The sequence below is a fragment of the Motacilla alba genome, chromosome 1A (assembly GCF_015832195.1).
Source record: "Motacilla alba alba isolate MOTALB_02 chromosome 1A, Motacilla_alba_V1.0_pri, whole genome shotgun sequence".
NCBI lineage: Eukaryota > Metazoa > Chordata > Aves > Passeriformes > Motacillidae > Motacilla > Motacilla alba.
Window position 1 is genome coordinate 37,014,570 of NC_052031.1, and position 14,734 is coordinate 37,029,303.

The 14,734-nt window shown below is 42.5% G+C and overlaps 1 protein-coding gene across 2 annotated transcripts in view; it reads right to left on the bottom strand.

Annotated features, from left to right (window-relative positions):
• Positions 1 to 6,551, bottom strand: part of OSBPL8 (oxysterol binding protein like 8) — an 83,539-nt gene extending 76,988 nt beyond the window's left edge. For both annotated transcript variants that reach the window (XM_038153063.1, XM_038153065.1), the window contains exon 1: positions 6,362 to 6,551. The gene's annotated coding sequence lies outside the window, so the exon portion shown is untranslated. The remainder of the gene's footprint in view (positions 1 to 6,361) is intronic.
• Positions 6,552 to 14,734: the final 8,183 nt, after the last annotated feature.

A 14,734-nucleotide genomic window follows, 5' to 3' on the forward strand; every position in this document is an offset into this window, starting at 1 on the left:
CAGACCCTCTGCTTTAATGCCTAAACAATATCCTAGCTATCTTTTCTGTGCTAAAGAACAATATTTGACTAACGCAGCACAAAGGTTCACAAGCTGTGCCAAAACCTCCACTGCAAATAAAGTGCCTCCTCTTCTCCTGGCAGCACCAGCATCCCACCACACAAAGAACAAACCCCCCACCCTGCTCCTCTCCACCACCCATCCCGACACACATGGCAGGGCTCTCAGACAGCCACCTCTGAGACCAGAATGGAAGCAACAGCTTACACATGGAGTGGCAAACTTGGGATTTATTCTGAAAGCTTCATGCGCCTGTGAACAGCATTTTTCCCTAACTCCAGTCATACGCTCTGCAGCATTCTCATGCCCTGCAGAAACAACCATGATATGGCCTGCTTTAAAGAAAAAACAGCGACCCACAAGCAGCTATTTACATCAGAACTAAATATGCAAGAATAAAGAAAAAAATAAGCTATTTAGTACTGGAAAGAGTTAACATCCATCGCCATGTATCCCCATACCAAGTGATCTTTTCTACTACACTGCAACCAGACCAGGGAAAACTACTGTTTCAAGTTTCTCAATTCAGTGCCATTTAAGAAGTATCTATATACAGCATGAACACAATAATTTTTAAAACCTGCCAAGATTGCAAGAATATAAAATGTGAATATATTAACTAAAAAATTAGGTCAATGCAATTGAAGCAAATGTTACCCATCTTTTACCTAAAAAAAGTATTCACTTTGCCCATAAAGGATGCTTTTTACTACATGTCTTATAAGTAATTAGAAAAAAATCCACATGAAATTTCAAGCAAATGAACTTGCTGTGTACCTGGCCAAGTGTTTCATGAATCTTAATACATCACATTTCACCTTTAGAATAAAGGCAGGAATCTTTTAAAATTCATGAATTCGACACCAACTAAATCTATAATTTATTTTCACGAATCTTGTATCAACAATATGGCTCTCTTTTTAAGTATCACCATCCAGTTATAAGTAATAAATTGTCTTAACTCTCCAAATCATCTGTAAGAAATACAACATCTAAAAAGCATTTTTGATGAAAAATATGCCAATCACTGAGATGTGGCCCTCTTAGGTAGTTAGGAAAAGACCTACTGTACATGAGACAAAGCCAGGTTTGGAATGATGCTTCTGCTACTTGAAGAGTCAAGTAAACCATTCATGGGTGTTATTAATTACTCTGAGGTGGAATGAGAGGTGAAAAGTACCCTTTAATTCATTAAGCCTTGGGAATGCTTAGGAATAGATAAATAATACCCAAGCCACAGTCAAGGACCCAACTCTGTTTACTAGACCACCTGCCTAAAGACTATCAGCTTTAAACATGTGAATGCTAAAAAAACCCACTTATTTTCTCATGTGTAATTCCTTAAATAGCTAGAACTGTCAACCAAAAAAAGTCTCTTTACAATACACATTTCCCTAAGTTAAGCAAGAACACTCAATAAAATATTTTTTTTACATGTTTAAATGACAGTATTGTACCTGCACTTCCAAGTCCAAGCCTATCCAAAAGAAACTCACTGGTCTTTTGAAATAACCTTCAAAATACCATGGCTTCCGTTTGCAAGCAAGAAAAAGATAACTCTGGAAGGAAACATGCTGATTTTCCTTATCTCTACTCAATAGTCATATTAACAGCTTCTGCAGTACTGCAACACAAACACTGGGTGACAGGATTAATGCACTGGCAAATGGCTGAACATACAGACAGCATATGAACTAGCTCAAGCTTAGATGCAGTGAGAACTCTTTCAAATGGATGAATGAATGGTTAAATGGAAAAAAAAAAAAGGAAGATCAGATACACACATTCCCATATGGTGTCAAAGTCACTGTAACCTTAAGAACTTCTTGAGAGACAGATGTAGCATTTTTAGTGAATGAATGATAAGTGCTGTACCCTGTGCTGAGGGAACAAGCTGAGATAAAACCTCACATCCACAATTAAGAGTATGAAGAAAATTAGGTTTATTTATTCCTCTCCTAGCACCAGAAGTCCAAGCTATTCCCTCAAAGTGAAAATCTTACTTTCCAAATGCCTCCTACCATCTGTCAAACAGTTTTAGCTGTTCTCAAGAAGCTTCTTATGCTACTATACACGTTACATCTGCAACAGATTTCCTTCTTGTAGAGTACAGATGGGATTAAACACTGTTTTATAACAAATATAGCAAAATACTGCTCCAGATTTCAACTGTGTGCAATCCAGAACCAGTTACTCTGAATGAAACACTTTCAACATATCTGATACTAATCAGTGGCCTATTATGAGCGCTGTTTCCCAAACTTGACTTGCTGCATTTAGAGTTCAACACACTATGCAGGCCTTCCTTTTAAAAGCCAATGTCAGCCATCACAACATCAAGCTCCACCACGGTCTGAAATTACCAAAATTAGACAAATCACCAGAAAAGCATGCAATTTGCTGTTCCCACAAGCTGGACAAGCATATGTTTTAAGACAAAGCTACACAGAGCTGTTTCTACTGCATCTAAACTGATGGGAGTTTCTTGGGCAGAGAAGAAGAGTTTCTTAGGCAGCTCTTTCATCAGAAGCTAATTTATAAAAACATATCCAAATCAATGCAGATTCTTTAAGTCCAAGGTCCAAATTAGTCCACAAGGAAGCAATAATAGATCTCCTCTACTAGTTATCAATACCATGAAGTATTTTTCAAAGTCAATAACTAATTTTTTCTAGTTTTTGATTACTAGGCCTTCTAGCACTTAGAAAACTTGTGCAAGTCACACTTGTCTCAATATTTGTTCACACATTCTCAAGAGAAGCAAGAGCCTTGCAAAGCCCTTCACATTGCTCCAGCTTTAAACTCAAAGCATGATTCTCTACTTTGTATTAGTGGGAGAGGTGTAGGCAGCAGATGGAAGGAAAGGAACTGTTTACCAGCTGAAGCTAAACACAGAGGATATCAACTTTACCCAAAAGACAGGAGAACAGCAAAATAATCACTCAAGCAAAATTCAGAGACAGTCCTCTAAAATGAATCAAGGCATTGGGAAAAACATTTTTTGGTCGCTGTCGGGTTTTCTGTTGAGCTGGTTCTTTTGCAACAAAACAAATGACCAAGACTGTGCCCATCATTTCTTCTGTCTTAAACAAGATTTACTTCTGAGCTATATTACCGTCAACCACCTGTTCTAATAGAAGATGATTATAGCTGCTGTCTAACAAACCAGAAAAGATTAACTAAGTCAACATCATTATGACCACATCAGAATACTGAGAGGGGGGAAAAGAAAACTACACAGTAAACGCACAGTTCACTCAGGAAATCATCTAAAGAATGATTTCACTCTTAGAAGCAGTATTTTTAACTTCCACACCAATTCACCAAAACAGCCTAGGCAACAAACCACACTGCTTCACCCTTCCTGTGAAAACAGTGACTATACAAACACCTCCCCCAAAAAGCTTTCTGCCACTGCTCCTCCGCTTCCCAACCCTACATCTGCCATAGAAGCAAGATCTTCATTAACAGCACAGTCTATTATGAAGCACAATTCACCTGACCAAGATGTTCACATCACAGTTCAGAGAATAGGATCAGCAACGTCTGTGTTTATACTACTTTAATTACATTGCATAGACTGGAGAAAAACCCACACATGTTGTGAGTAAGACTGTTGTGTTTTCTACAGCTGTCACTACTTCTTCACGTAAGGTCTTGGTTTTTTTTTTTTGTTTACCCTCATAATTCTACATTTTGTTGAACAATAAAAACTGGTTTTCTGTGTTTAATCATAAATTTGAGTAAGGTAGAATTTGATGCATGTTCATTAAAAAGAAACTAACAGAACTAAAATAAAGCACATTGCTTGGCATGTTAGCAAGTATTAAGTATATGCACCAACCAATTTAACTTTAAGTAAATGCTCCAACAAATTTACTTTCTGTTCTGAAGCAGAAGACCAAGAGACTAAGAGATAAGTTATCTGACAGATAGCCTAAAGCAAGAGGAATTACACAGCACAGGAAGGGAGAAAAGGCCCTTAGAAAACTCTGCTGCATGCTTCAGGAAACAGAATCTGTGGGAAATGCAGGGGGAGGGAGGTGGTAAAGCAGTAATCAGTGAAGAGATGAAAGCCTAATAATTGACTCAACACAGTTCATTAAAACTTGGCTGAGTGTCCTATGCAAAGATTCACTGGACGGAGAGGAGGCTGGAACACAACTTCACAGAATACAAAGTACGCATAGTTTCTTTACTAGGTACTTGCACAACCATTTATTTGAAAGTGTAACAGCAGACAGACAAAAGAAAATGGGTACGTGCTGCATCACCTCAGACTCTTTTCAATCACGTCAACAGAACTTAAGAAAAGGCAATCTAAAAATGAGCCATCTTCAATAAACTTCCCTTCCCCCCAAATTATTTTCCTTTCATTTCTGCATCTTATTTCTCTTTGGAGCAAAACCTGAGATAATGTAGCAAGCTCTATTAAAAGAACAGGACCACTGAAGTCTGACTTTCTGTCCCAGTTCAGTTCCCCATAAAAAGTGTACAAGGAAACATTGTTTCCTGCAACATCAGAAAATTCCTCCTTCTATTGTAAAAGTTAACAAACTTCAACAAGCATTTATAGAACAGAGTTTGGGGTTCTCTGGGGGTTTACACATGCAACGGAGATATGAGTTGGATAGACCTTTACTAAAAAGTCATTTTTTAACTAATTTGACAAAGCAGCGTGTTTAAAAGGAGTTCTTTCCCTGACCCACGATTAAAGTAGAAAAAGGATTATGTTTTGCTAGGCCTAAGCTACATCAGCCTCAAAATATTTGTTTTACTTACAACATGATTTTGAGAGTCTTTTCCAAACTAAATGATTCTAAGATCTTCATAACTCTAGAATAAAAAAAAAAAGAAAACAAAGAGGAGCCAAAGGGTCCACAAGTGACCACAATCACACATCTCTCTTTTCCCCAACTAGTTTCAATTCTGAAGTAGACACATCAAATCAGCATCTGGAGAGGAGGGCTCTACGGCCAGGCTTTGCAAAGTTGTAGAATCACAAAACAAATTATTTCAAAGCTCAGGAGTTTTGACTGAAAACTAGTACTTAGCTAAAACAACAAATTAGCTCAGAAGTTTGCAGAGAACTCGAAAAAAAACAGCACACAGAAAATTTCCCCAGTCCCTTCTACAGTTACTTGATAGCCAACAATGCAACTATGTTCTTCTCTTCTCATATTTTCCGCATCATTGAAAACCAGAACTGTATCAACTCTAAACTCTCACTCAACAGACCTGACGAAGACAAGCGGGAAGCCCCGCTCTTTACACAGTCCTGTTGCTGCCCATTATTCCCAATGCAGACTAACAACGCGGTACTAACTCCTGCCTTTTCCGAACTTCAAAACTGAGCTTGATAATTAACGGGCATTAGCAGGGTCCCGATTGCGCTAACACTTAACAGAATATAATAGATTTATATTTCCTATGATTAAGTTTAAATGATTGAAGTTATGAAAGCTTTTAGATGAAAATAAACTCTTTTAAAAAGGCATCCTGATCTCAGTCCCAAGAACTCTGTTTCGAACAGTGGCAGCACAAAACACGTTAGAAACAGTGACACGCTGAATTGATGGCTTTCCTCCTTTCAGGAGACGAATTCCACAGCGCACTGCTATAACACACAATTGGCGAACGCCACTGTTTCAAGCAACTGTGTGAAGCTCATGGACGATCACCGCGTTCGTTGAGCAGAACGCCCTTGGAGCCCGGGCTCTTTGGGAAGCCAGCCATCGGCAAGGCCTGCTAATAGAGATGCAGAAGCGCGGCGGGCAGCGCCGCGGGACTGGGGACAGTAACCAGCTTTCGCTCCCCAGGGCACGGCTGCGGCGCAAGCTTATTTTCCCAGTGCGAGGGGAAGGAGGTTACCGGCAGCCCCAGCAGCTACATTTTAACCGCATTTAACGCGACCGGCTTCAACGGCGGCGGGCGGGCGGGCCCGGGGTGCGCGCACGGCATTGCCAACAGCCGGCCCGTGGCTGCGGAGCCCCCGGCCGCGGTGCCCGGCTCCGCGGAGCCGTGCCGGCGGCCGGACACCGCACCGAGCCGCCGCAGCCCGCTCAGCCTCGCCCGGGACCCCGCCGAGCCCTCCCGGCGCCCGGCAACACCCACCGGGCCCGGCGCTACCGGAGACCCCCGGCGGCTCCCAGCAACCCCCCCAGCCCGGCAGCCGGGGGAGGCGGCACGCACGGCAGCGCGGCCCCGCGGGGACTCGGGCGGCACCGTGTCACACGCCCCCCTCCTCCCGTCCGCAGCCGCGGTCGCCGCGGCGCTGCCCCGGAGCCGCCGCTGCCCTCACCTCTGCCCGCAGCAGGTCCGGCGGGAGGCGCGGAGGGGCGCCCGGCCGGCGCAGGTGGGCGGGCGGCGGCCGGGACCCCTCCCGTGCCGTCCCCTGCAGGCGCGGGCTGCGCTGCTCCGCGGCTCCGCTCCCGCTGCTGCCGCCGCGCCCCGCCCGGTCGCCGCCTGATCCGCTCATCCGCCGCGGCGGCAGGCGCGCGCGCAGGCGCGGGAGGCGGCGGCGGCCCCGCCCCCGGGGTGCGCGTGGGCGGGAGCGGGAGCCGCCGCGGCCCCGGGATGAGCCCGGGATGAGCCCCTCTCTGCCTGGCTGGCCCGCGGCTGGGAACCGCGAGCCGCGCACGGTGCGGGAAAAGCACGGGCTCGGGTGGCACCCCGGCGCTGTAACATCACCCAGCCCGGTGTCACGGGATGAATTAGGCAGCGGACAAGTAGTAGCAGTGGAAATAAAATGCGGTCTGAAGCATGCAAGACGTGGTCTCAGATTAACATCGCAACAGGAGCCCTGCACTGTACTCTTGTGACTCTGTACTCTTCTAACACTTTTTTTTTTTTTCACCTCAAAATGTGACGTCTCAGAATCACAGAATCAATTAGATTGGGAAAGATCTCTGAGATCATCGAACCCAACCTATGACCCAACACCACCGTGACAATTAGACCATGGCACTAAGTGCCACATCCAGTCTTTTCTTAAACACTTCCATGGGCAGACGGTGGCTCCACAACCTCCCTGGCCAGCCCACGCCCATGTCTAATCACCCTTTCTATGAAGAAATCCTTCCTAATGTCCAACTTAAACCTTTCCTGCTGCAGCTTAAGACTGTGTCCTTTTGTCTTGTTGCTGGCTGCCTGGGAGGAGAGACTGACCTGGCTACAGGGAGTTGGAGACGGCAATAATGTTACCCCGAGCCTCCTCTTCTAGCACTTTTAAACACATCCTCACTTAGAAGAACCACCATGAGCAGCTTACATATATTACTGTATTTCACGCAACATCAGCATGTACCTCACGTTGTTATCACCTACCAGTTGACAGTGCTGAGAACAGTTGCTAAATGCAGAGCATCTTCACTTCAAGGGAAAGTACTGTCAGTGCATTCAGAAGATATCTGGCACCTTCAGCACTGACCCCCAACGAATGACGCAGAAAAGTTGACACTTTGGATTAATGTTCCCAACTCTAGAAATAAATCTTTTTGCTCCATCCAAGTTTCATAAAATCATCTGCTGTATCTCAATTATGCAGCAGTGTGACTAGGAGTCCATTATCTTGGCTAATGTTCCACTCACAATCTTTTCATTCTGTTCCTTGGAACCAGAATTAATTAAAAGGCTGACTATTCTTTCCTCAGTACTTTTTAATGCTTCTGCAGAAAGATGTGTATATATTCCTGGCTGTGGAAGATTGCTTTGTCTTCTCAGCAATGAGTTATAAAATGTTGAATAATACAGAGAACATATCTAATGATGAAAACAAAATTGAAGTTTCTTTGTACAAAGCTTTTTCTAATGAAACAATACTTCTTCCCAAAGGAGGGCTCTGGAATGAAATAATTCACTCTGGCAAGAGCCACTCACCCAGCTTTTCTTACTGTGGAGCTTTAATTCACAAGGGTGGTCACAGTCTACAGAGCAGACTGAGCCTAGCTTTGGGAAGCAGTCCTGTGCCTGTGTGCAATTCATGACTCATTCATGTCTTGCCTTGTGACAGAGCAATGCTTTCAAAGCTATTTTCAAGGACACCATATTTCACACTTCAGCACTTCAAGAGCTCTACAAAAACATGGAGTTCTTCAAGTCAGACTGAACACCCGTGGAAGGGTCAGAGTTTCAGATATCCAAAGTATGTGATATCAGGCTGTTGTGTGCAGCTGAGTGAGTATGCCTGGTGAATCCACACTATGCTTTTTGCTTCTCTTGGAGGGCACTGGTAAACTCTCATTACTTATTCCTCAGAGTGCTTTCCTAGCTTTATAGAGTTCTTGTATTCTTGTCTGAGACAGAAACAGGAGCGTGGCAGCACACCAGAGTGGCAAGAGTTTATAGAGACCTCAGGCCTCTCCTCACAGGGCTTACACTGAATCATAGGCATGCTGATGCTTTCATGGGTTGCACAATGCTGAGTTATGCTTCAGGTATTTTGCATTAAAGGATCTCTTACAGGGAAAATGGGGGTGAAATGCCCTTCAAGTATCACAGCTTGACATCTGAGGACACAGAGAACTGATGAGCAGTGGGAGTTCGCACCTCACCCCTTAGGATTGTCAGGTGGAGAAAATAATTATCACCACAAATACAGAGGATCATAGATGGTTTGGGTTGGAAGGGATCTTTAAATGTCGTCTAGTCCAAACTCCCTGCCAAGTGCAGGGATACTTCCACCTAGACCAGGTTGCTCACAGCCCCATCCAATGCAGTTCTTGAATGCTTATAGGGATGAGACATCAGCCACCTCCTTGGACAACCTGTTCCAGTCTTTTATCACCCCTCATTATAGGGGATTTCTTCCTTATATCTAGTCTGATTCTGCCCTCATTCAGTTTAAATCCATTCCCCTTTATCCTATCACTACACACTCTTGTAAAAAGTCTTTTCCCCACATTCTTGTTAGTCCCCTTTAGGTCCTGGAAGGTGCCATAAGGTCTCCTGAGCTGAACAGCCCCAGCTCTCACAGCCTTGCAGGAGATGTGCTCCATGCCTCTGAGCCTCTTCATGGCCTTCCTCTGGATTTTTTTCAACAGATCCAGATCCTTCTTATGCTGCAGAACCCAGAGCTGGATGCTCTGGACTAGGGAAAGCATTTGCCTGCACTTTATACATCTATGACCAGGAGTAAACAAACAGCAAGTCCATAGCTAGCAGAATAAAAGAATGATCTATTTTTTTTTCCTGTAGAAACACCAGAACTACCAATCTTGTTAAAACAAGGGTCAGGAAAAGGATGAAAACTGCTCCTTGAAAGGGAAGAAGCTCCTTTCTATCTTTGATATAGGGTAACCCTTTTAATTAGGGCATCTTTCCACTCCATTTAAAGTAGCGGGGATTTAAGTAACTTAAAGGAGGATCTGATGTTTGAGGTTGTGGGGGAATGGCCAAGACAGGACTGTTGCCTAAGGGAAAGGTGAGTGGGGAGCCAGAACTGGTAACATACCTATCAGAGCAGGTACCTCACCATCCAGGACCTGCTCTCACATTCAGTTGAGCCAGGCAGACCTAGAGACAGGCACAGTCAGCCAGAAGCCCAGATCATAAGGCAACACCACAATGAAAAGACAAACGCAAGGTGAAGCCAGCAGCAAAACCCCTTAGTTGTGTTTAGGATGAGGTCCAGCAACCAGCAAGGCAACAAGACCAGGCTGAATTCAAGCTAGGAAGTGAGGCCAGAGGCTGAAGCATCAATCAAAACTTATCTCACAGACTGAATACTCTTCTAACATAGCTCAAGTAAGGAGCAAGGGCCCAGGGCTGTGCTTAAATAGAGCTCCTGGGCCTATGGGTATAAGTAGAAGCTGCAGATGAGGCTGCTTAGAGCCATTAAAGCTTATTAGTGCACTCAAGACCACAAAGAGTTCATCTGGTCCCTTTTTTCCTTACAGGATAAAATTTGCAATGATATATGGAAGCAAGCTTTTCACCTCAGCTACCCACAGCTGCTCCTTTCTGACTCAGCTCTTGTGAAAGGAGGGGTGAAATGGTGACAGAAGAGCTGGGTGCTAGACATGAAGCTGAGCCACAGGAAGAACAACTTCCACCTGGAGTGTGGGAGCTTCTGGCAGCGCTGCCATCTCAAGGTTCCTTCCCAAGAGCATCTGTTCTCAGAAAACAAGATAAAATACTTCAGAGTTGAAGGTGAACAACAAAAAGGCAGAATGTTTTGTTTTGTGGTTGTGCATATCTTTGATTATGATATGCACATGATTGGAGCTGGTAGATGCTATGGAACACAAACAAGCTCTGTTCAAAAGGAAGATAAGAAAATTTGCATTATTCTTAGATAACCTGCTTGCAGAGTCGCTAGAGGATATTCATTGTAATCCTGCTGGGTGTTGTCTTATTATCTAGTGTTAACACACACCACATGGGGCTTACTGGTAAAAGAAAACAAAGACTAAAAGCAACAGCAGAGTCTGAAGTAAAGTGAGAATTCTGCAGTCCTGGCAAGGGAGACTTCTGCACACACTCACTTTATTTTTTTTGTTTTTCTGAAGTGGATAGTAGTTTCTTGCTATATCTAGAGGTGTAGAGAGCTCTGACAATATGGGGAAAATTAGCAAAACCAGAAAAAAAAAAACCTAGAAGTATTGTATTAAAATGTTAAGAGGAAAAATACAGCAGTTTTGTGTTTTCAGGGAAGCTGTCTTCCTTGCTCTTCCTGGAAGTTTCAGCTTCCAGCATCTGTCAAAGACAAAGGAGTCTTTAGTTCTTGGTTTTAAAAAATCCTTTTTAGTTAAAGTTAAAATTAGGACTTTTGTTCTAATTAACAAAACTTGGTTTTAATTAAAAAGCAGCAGAGGTTTGGCAGAGAAGCAAAAAGCTTCATAGGTAAATGCTCACTTAGGGTGGTTTTAGCCTGCTCTGTTGGAAAGAAGCTCAGTTTTGGGTCCCTCCTTTGTGGGAGAGCCTTAGTGCTGCTGATAGGGCCATCAGCTCTGTGGCCTCTGAGCTCCTGTGGCCTCACTGCGTAGCTTCGTGTTTTGGAGCAATTATCTGCATTGTGACATTAGTGAAATTAGAATTTGAATTAAAATTAGAAGGGATTATTACTGGGTGGTCAGTAGTAGGAAAAAAAACCATGTTAGGAAACAATGTTTAGCAGTAGCCTTTTATCATTGAATTTGGTAATGCCACAGTTGGTTTAGAACAAATGTTTTGAAGCTTTAAAACCACTGACATTGCTAAAGATTTGAGTCTTTAATTTAAAGTCAGCATGTTTATGCTAATTAAACATGAGATTAAAATATTTCCACTTTGATTCTAAAAGGTGTATGGCAGGTTTCTGAATTATTTCTTATTTACAGTGCAGCAATCCTCACTGTCTTCAATTTCTTCACAGTCACAAATGCCATCCTTGGGAAATCACTTTTGCTGCAGTAATCCATCCTTTGCCCCAGTTAGTCCATCCTAACCCCCAGTCATGGGGCTAACATAAAAGAAGTCAAACTTAGTTTTCCACTGTTAGATCACATTTTTATTTTATTAGATGCAGAGCTACTAATTCTGTCACAGACCTTGGCACTGCAGAATGTTCCTCCCTCCTTTAGATCTAAGCTTGTCAGAGCTTAGACATATGAGATATGTCAGTCCTGATTTTCTGCATTATATTTAGTTATTTAGGACATGATGTTACAGGATTTTTAATTCAACTCAGGCATTTTTCAAGTACCTGCATATTTTTATTCTTTTGCATCACCAGTTCAAGTATTCTTAGCCCTGATCTGGTTTGTCATTTCTGCAGTTTTCAGTATGCTCTTGTCTGACAAGTCCTCTTTAAATATCTGCTGTATCAGCTCCTCTTCTGTCTTGGAGAAGCTCCTTCCCCCAACGTGTCTGTTTTTAGCCTCCAACTTTCATGTAGAGAACTTCACATTTCTCCTGTACAGAGAACTGAGCTTGATAGGATTATATTTAGCTGTATCAGTAGGATTTTAATCCAATAATCCTGTTGAGAAGGAGTTCTTCCAGCAAGGAGACCTAATGCACCTGTTTCACCTGCCACTTGGCTTACACACCTTTGCAGTCAGTTTTCTCAGAACCCTTTGTATTAGTTTTGGTATTGTGAAGAAATAGAAAACAGCAATGCATCAACTCTTGCACTAAATGCTAAACAGGAAGGACATAAAACACTCACATTGTACAGAATGTCAGTTTTTTCTGCCTGCTGCTGGGAAGCAGTGAATGAATTCCTTATTTTGCTTTGCTTATATGCATGGTTTTGTTTTCCCTGTTAAAATCTCTTTATCTCAACCCACAAGTTTTCTCATTTTCACCTTTTGGATTCTCTCCCCATCCCACACGGGGGGTGTGGGGTGTGGAGTGAGCAGTTGCATGGGGCCAAGAGGCTAGCTGGGGATAACTTTTGGCACAATTCCTTTACCACATGCAAATTTTTTTTCAGAAGGAAGGAAGAAATTCACACATTAAGATCAGTATACTCCAGGTTGAACCCTCTTTACCAGAGTTTCTTGATGATGTGTTGTGTTTTCCTCAGTTACAGAATGGAATAAATATACTTAAAGTCATAAACCTGTCTTTCAAAAGGACAGAGCCTATTCGTGGTGGGAGGAAGGGACCTCCATAGCTGTGAGGCTTCTTTCTGTTCCCTTGTCAAGTCAGTGGGCAACATCTGCTGGTCCTTCCATTACAGGTTTTTATCAAGGCTCTCTTCTGTTTCCTTTTGTGAGTCTTATTGCTCCCTGGGATGATTCTTGCACCTTTATTTTATTTTTTTTAATAACTCTCTTCTATACCAGATTCAATACCATTCTATAGCCTAAATTTGGAAAAAGAAAGTTCAGTTAATTCAGAGTGAGTCCAGGTCCTCCCTTTTCTCAGACATATTTTGGATTGCTGGCTATGCAAGCCCATTCAGCTGGCCCACAACATGTACAAATATGGTCCTCCTGTGGCTAGCTGTTGAGATTGATGCCTCAGTTGAAGGAACAACTGCAATTGGTCCTTAGCAGATGCTCTGTAAGCCTCCCCCCTGACCCTTGACTGCCAGCTTGACTTATACCAATCAGTGTGATCAATACAAATCAATTAATACAAATCAATACAAAAAATTGTGTGTAGGTTTTATGTCTTTCTATTGTATGTCTTTAATGCATAGTCCTCAAAACTCATTCTATTTCCAGACCTCAACCTTAAGCAGTGTTGGTCATGTCTCAGTTCCTTCATTTTTTGGCAGATAGCTGTGTTCACTTAGCTTGTAAACACTTGCTCTCCAGCACATCATTACTGAAAACAAAACATATATTCACCATTCAGAGTAGTTAAATAGTCAGTGCTTGGGGGGTTTTGTCAAAGAAAGTGTACTGTCACATTTGATTTCCTCTCACAGACGAACATTCATTAATTCAGTGTAAAGCACAGACATCTCTCAGAGTCTTGTGTGGATTTTATTTAGCAGTAGGGCAATTGAATCAAGACTCCATCCACCTCTGCAAATGTGTGTTGTGATTACATGGTCTCTAGCCTGTCAGAAGCTTATGGAGCATTTTCTAATCAGGGAAAGGCAACTCAAGCAATTTTCTCTCTTTCAGCTCTTGTACCACACAGCTCCTGTGTTATCTAACCCTTTGTTTATATCATAAGAAAGCCTGATACAGAGAAAACTATGTAAAAGTAACAACACCTCATGTGTTTTCAGGCCCCTTCCATGTCATGCAATTCTATTTTGCATCCTTCATCATGTTTTTCTTATCTTCTTAATATAAAAGGCCAGTGTCTCACATCTGGTCCTTGACAGGCTGATCCTGATGTGCTGAGAGCTATGTTTATAGATGTAAACATCACAAATGAAATATGATGTGTATGCTCACCATTGCCCCAGCTACAGGACACTTCTTGTCATTCCTCTCTGCTTGTAGCCTTGCTGTCTGCAAATCTGGTTGGAAGTTGCCTAGATGGCTCTGCATTTCTGTCTTATGGAGCATCTGAGCTGTCTTTTCCTCTTACGTTTTACTTGTGTGTGTACAGTTGTCATGAAACTTGTCCATGAGCAACAGCCTGAGTCCTGAGCCCTTTATTTATTTGCAGAAGAGAATATATATTTTCAAGGATGAGGGAAATTCTAGAGGCCTGTGAAATGGAAATCACAGTGGCCACCTTTGAAAGGATGGAAAGGGAGAAGAAAACAACCAAGGAAAATACACTTAGCCCCTTTTCCCTTCCTAGAAATAGCCCAGCATAATTAATCTATGTGTAACCCCTAGAAGATTACAAGTTAATGAGCAATAGCTGGCATTAAAAAATCAGAACAAATCATGTGGAATTGCCCTCCTTTTTGCTACTCAAAGAATTTTCTGAATGAGATGAAGTCAATGTGATATATTTTAAATCTGGTAATACCTTAGTAAGTACAAGGATACAGTCTACATACAGCGTCTGTAAAGTGGGATTATAATATATATTGAATTTTGATTTTTTGGTTTGATAAACAGAAAAGTTGACAGTGGCTCCTGTGGGTTTTAGAAAATGGTTAAAGGAAATAGAATAGTATCCTTAATTCCATGTACTTTCTGAAATAAATGTGAAAGTTCATGAAGTCCAGCCAGTCTACGGCTTTTATTTGCTGAAGGAAAGCATTCACACGGTGTAAGTTTTCTTTAATAACCATGAACACATATGAGTGAAAAAAACCTACTGCAACTGG